A 6,000-nucleotide genomic window follows, 5' to 3' on the forward strand; every position below is an offset into this window, starting at 1 on the left:
TCAAGTCCTGGATATCCTTATTAATTTTCTGTCTCGTTGATCTGTCTAATATTGACAATGGTGTGTTGAAGTCTCCCAGTATTAATGTGTGGGAGTCTATGTCTCTTTGTAAGTCTTTAAGAACTTGCCTTATGTATCTGGGTGCTCCTGTATTAGGTGCATATATATTTAGGATCGTTAGCTCTTCTTGTTGTATTGATCCTTTTACCATTATGTAATGTCCTTCTTTGTCTCTTTTGATCTTTGTTGCTTTAAAGTCTATTTTATCAGAGATGAGAATTGCAACTCCTGCTTTTTTTTGCTCTCCATTTGCTTGGTAAATCTTCCTCCATCCCTTTATTTTGAGCCTTTGTGTATCCTTGCATGTGAGGTGGGTTTCCTGAATACAGCACACTGATGGGTTTTGGCTTTTTATCCAATTTGCCAGTCTGTGTCTTTTGATTGGGGCATTTAGTCCATTTACATTTAGGGTTAATATTGTTATGTGTGAGTTTGGTCCTGTCATTTTGATGCTAGCTGGCTGTTTTGCCCATTGGTTGATGCAGATTCTTCATTGTGTTGCTGCTCTTTACCATTTCGTGCGTTTTTGGAGTGGCTGGTGCTGGTTGTTTTTTTCTATGTGTAGTGTCTCCTTCAGGAGATCTTGTAAAGCTGGTCTGGTGGTGATGAAATCTGTGAGTACTTGCTTGTTCACAAAGGATTTTATTTTTCCTTCACTTATGAAGCTTAGTTTGGCTGGATATGAAATTCTGGGTTGAAAGTTCTTTTCTTTAAGGATGTTGAATATCGGCCCCCACTCTCTTCTGGCCTGTAGGGTTTCTGCTGAGAGATCTGCTGTGAGTCTGATGGGTTTCCCTTTGTGGGTAACCCGACCTTTCTCTCTGGCTGCCCTTAGTATTTTCTCCTTCATTTCAACCCTGGTGAATCTGATGATTATGTGCCTTGGGGTTGCTCTTCTAGAGGAATATCTTTGTGGTGTTCTCTGTATTTCTTGGACTTGAATCTTGGCCTGCCTTGCTAGGTTGGGGAAGTTTTCCTGGATAATATCCTGAAGAGTATTTTCCAGCTTGGATGCATTCTCTTCGTCACATTCAGGTACACCTATCAAACGTAGATTAGGTCTTTTCACGTAGTCCCATATTTCTTGTTGACTCTGTTCATTCCTTTTTACCTTGTTTTCTCTAATCTTCCCTTCTCGTTTTATTTCATTGAGTTGATCTTCAACTTCTGATATCCTTTCTTCTGCTTGGTCAATTCTGCTGTTGAAACTTGTACATGCTTCGCGAAGTTCTCGTGTTGTGTTTTTCAGCTCCATCAATTCATTCATATTCCTCTCTAAGTTGTCCATTCTCGTTAGCATTTCGTCAAGTCTTTTTTCAAGGTTCTTAGTTTCTTTGCATTGGGTTAGAACATGTTCTTTTAGCTCACAGAAGTTTCTTATTATCCATTTTCTGAAAGCTGATTCTGTCATTTCATCACACTCATTCTCCGTCCAGTCTTGTTCCCGTGCTGGTGAGGAGTTATGCTGCCTTGTAGGGGGAGAGGTGTTCTGTTTTTGGGTGTTTTCATCCTTTTTGCGCTGGTTTCTTCCCATCTTTGTGGATTTATCCGCCTATTGACTTTGTAGTTGCTGTCTTTCTGATTTTGGTAATTTTAAGTCTGCAGCAGCTGAACTCATAAACCCCCTTTTCTTCTCCCCAGGTGTTCTGGCCCAGGGGTTTAGCACTTTCTGTTTTTCAGCTGTGTTGCTACCGTTTTCCCTGCCCACAAGGTGGCAGTCTAGTCACACTCAGCCTGCAGAGGCTTCGCTGAGCTGTTTTGGGCTCCGCCCAGCTTCCGTGTGAGCTTCCCTGCAGTCCTGTGAGTGTAGTTAGAACTGCTTCCGCTATGCTGGCCCGCCCCTGTAGTGACGGAGTCTCTGTAGTGGCGGGTTGTCTTCGTTACGGAAAATTGCCCCGGGAACTGTAGGGTGTTTCCCGATGGAGGACGCCCCTCCCCCACAGAGCTGAACCGTCCCGGGTTCAGCCGTGTTGCCAGAGGGGCCCTCTTTGTCCTGTAATCTCTTGGCTTGCCTCCTTGCCACAGTTCCCCTTGCTGGTCCAGAGGGGACACAGTCTCGTTCACTTTGTTCAAGGAGCCGCTGCTCCCCGCCCCCCGTGCAGGCCGAGCGGCTGCTCCGGTCCAACCAGCGGCGCTGGGAATGCGGGGAGCTTCTCCGCGCAATTAAAATCCGCTGCCCTGTGTGCCGCTGCGTCAGCCGAAGCAGCGGCTCTGAGATTCGTGGCACTCCCTTGCCCGGGGGTCTCCTGGCTTGGCTCCCTGCTTCAGCTCCCCTTTCTGGCTCAGAGGGAACTCTGTCTCTCTCGCTCTGCGCAAGAAGCCACTGCCCCCCGCTCCAGGGCGTAGGCTGAGCGGCCACTCCGCTCAAACCAGCGGCGCTGGAGACCCGTGCGGCTTTTCCTCCTGTGAATCTCCTGGTCTGTGGGCAGTAAAAGTCCGTCTGGAAATGCAGCATCCACTCACCCTCTGCGCCTTCTCTCGGAGCTGCAATCCCGACTTCCTCTTAAGTGGCCATCTTGGATCAAAATTTTTTTTTTTTTAAGACAGGGTCTCACTCTGTCACCCAGGCTGGAGTGCAGTGGCATGATCTCAGTTCACTGCAACTTCTGCCTCCTAGGTTCAAGTGATTCTACTGCCTCAGTCTCCTGGGTAGCTGGGATTAAAGATGTGTGCTACCACGCCTGGCTAATTTTTTAATATTTTTAGTAGAGGTGGGGTTTTACCATGTTGGCCAGGCTGGTCTTGAATTCCTGACCTCAAGTGATCTGCCCGCCTCGGCCTCCCAAAATGCTGGGATTACAGGCATGAACCAACGTGCCCGGCCAACAATGGGACAAATTTGATGCCAGATATTGCTGCCAAGAGATGTTTGATAGTAAAGAATGGAATTAAGCTCTGAGTAATGGTTTTGAAATAGTAAGGGAAAGCTGATTGGGAAGCATTTATCCTAGAAGTAACTATCTTTCTTCCTAGATACCTCAATCTTCCCAATGCAACTGCCACAATCATTGCCTGGCAATTTCAGTGTTATGTTGCAGTGTAATTTTATAGTAGGCTTTTATTCAAGTAGAGCTAAATTTTATGTCATAATAGAACTGAATTGTCTGCTTTCTGGAATTTGTTATGTGTGGTTCCAAACATAAACAGGAATAACTAGAGCTGTAGAAATAGCTAAAAGCTTTACTTCAAAGAGGGAACTATGAGACCTTGGAGACACAGACCAAACACCCTCTGTAGTCAGTCTGTCAGCTTTGACACAAGAAACTGAGCATATTGGCACAGAACCAAGTGTTTTAGAATGGGATATGGACCAGAATGGAACAGCAAAACAGATGAGAACCCAGATGTCAGAAGAGGACCCAGAGAACCTGGGTGAGAATCTCCTTGCAGGTCTTGGCTAAGACATTAGTAGTTAAGCTATATGTTCCATAACATTGCTGTGTACAACAAATATATATATATATATATGCTTTATATATATAATATGCAATAGTAAAGTTAATTATTGGTAAAATGGTGCATTCCTTTCTTTGGATTAGATTCTATCTCAATCAACACTAATTTCAGTTGTTACTTTTATAGAGCCTCAGATAAGGAATCCTTTTGAGGTACTGTTTAAGAGAGGAATATATTTGACAAAGAAGGTAGAACTACCTCTGATGGAGAACCAATTCCTGCATGAAGGATTATGTGACTAGATTTATGCTTTAGAAAAATCTGATTATGCCACTTCTCTGCTTAAATCCCTTAGCACTGTTTCACTGCCCTAACATTTTAAGTCCTTAAGATGACATGCAAAAACTTTCATAATCTGATTACTCACCATTCATATCTTTTGCTTTAAGCACACCAGAATTCTCTTGTTTCATCATGAATATGTTATGTTCTCTCTTGTTTCCTTCCTTCCTTCCTTCCTTCCTTCCTTCCTTCCTTCCTTCTTTCTTTCTTCTTTCTTTTTTTTTTTTTTTTTTGAGACGGAGTTTCGCTCTCGTTACCCAGGCTGGAGTGCAATGGCGCGATCTCGGCTCACCGCAACCTCCGCCTCCCGGGTTCAGGCAATTCTCCTGCCTCAGCCTCCTGAGTAGCTGGGATTACAGGCACGCGCCACCACGCCCAGCTAATTTTTTGTATTAGTAGAGACGGGGTTTCACCATGTTGACCAGGATGGTCTCGATCTCTTGACCTAGTGATCCACCCGCCTCGGCCTCCCAAAGTGCTGGGATTACAGGCTTGAGCCACCGCGCCCGGCCTCTTTCTTCTTTCTTTCTTCTCTCTCTCTCTCTCTCCTTTTTTTGAGATGGAGTATCACTCTGTCACCCAGGCTGGAGGACAGTGGCACGATCTCAGCTCACTGCAACCTCTACCTCCTGGGTTCAAGTGATTCTCCTGCCTCAGCCTCCCAAGTAGCCAGGACTATAGGCTCACCATGCCCCGCTAATTTTTGTATTTTTAGTAGAGACGGAGTTTCACTATATTGGTCAGGCTGGTGTCGAATTCCTGACCTCAGGTGATTCACCCACCTTAGCCTCCCAAAGTGCTGGGATTATAGGAATGAGCCACTGCACCCAGCCTTTTGTTTCTTTTTTTAATGAATAGCATTTATCATAATTTGTAATTCAATAATAATTTGTGGGTTTCCTTGTTTGATGGTTATGTCCCTCACTGGTCTGTAGGTTCACTGAGGCAATGACCATATCAATTTCACCTATAACTGTATACTCAGGACCTAGCACAAGTCTGGCATAGAGAAGACAGACATTCAGTGCATTCATAACAGACATTCATAACACTTAATATAAAAAATTAAGTGTTTACTGAACATTGTTTGAATAAAAATATACATGTAATAAGCTTTTAATGGCTATTCAGTTAGGTACTTAACCATTTCTGTGATGAATGCCTCTCTTTGATTGCTAGCTGTGGTTGGGTGGTTGTGGTGGTGGTGGCAAAAATGTCTATTAGTTCTTAGCATGGAATCTTTAAGACTAAAGCATTAGATTAACCACCTTTACTTTTCCAGTAGAAATGGCACACTGTTAAATAAGGGAAATATGCTAGAAATTATTGTTTCAGGCTTTTGGCCTCTGGTACTGTATTTGATGCAAATTCTAATGATCACGATGGAGCATTCTGTGTACATTTATGAGTGACTCATAATTTGAGTGACTCTGGGGTGGGTCCTCAATAATCTGTAGTTATAGGTGGAGCACCATGAAATTCTGATATAGATTGTGAGATGACCATACATTAGGAGACATTATTTCCAGAAAAAAATCCATCATTCCAACAGAAAAGTAGGATTAGTTCTTGTTTCTTTCTTTATGAGAAATAAGATGAACATGGAAGAGTGTTGGATCTGATGAATATTGGAAGAGTGCTCAGAATAGAATGAGTACTTGGTCTGTTCATAGAAGGGATTCAAGTATCACATGAATGATTGGGCCATATGTCCCTTACAGCCTCGATTCCTCATTTGCAAAATAATAATGATAACATAATAGGCTTTTAGCATTCCTTCATTCTCAGCAATATGAATAGCTGTAATTTTTAGACCTATCCAAACTATCTAACTTTAGAACTTGTCTCAATGGATAGAAGAAAAGAAGATAAGTCTCATTTATGAATAAGTGACCTGGATGTGAACAGAAGCTCTTGGACTGACTTGGGTTATACAGGTTTTACTCTCTCTTTTTAGATAAGGAACACAGAAATAGGAAATAAATATTGGGCTGATGTGTGAAGAAAAAGTTAGATAATGTGAAGAGGGGTAGAGAGTATCTCTGGCAAGAGAGCAGAAGAAAACATGACACGAAGAACCAAAAGAAGATAAATATGTAGAGGCATGGAAAGAAAAGGGAGGAGTAGGGCTGGGTGCGGTGGCTCAGGCCTGTAATCCCAGCACTTTGGGAGCCTAGGTGGGTGGATCACTTGAGGACAGGA

The sequence above is a fragment of the Aotus nancymaae genome, unplaced genomic scaffold, assembly GCF_030222135.1.
Source record: "Aotus nancymaae isolate 86718 unplaced genomic scaffold, 86718_ANA_hifiasm-v0.15.2.pri h1tg000003l, whole genome shotgun sequence".
In the NCBI taxonomy this organism is placed as follows: domain Eukaryota; kingdom Metazoa; phylum Chordata; class Mammalia; order Primates; family Aotidae; genus Aotus; species Aotus nancymaae.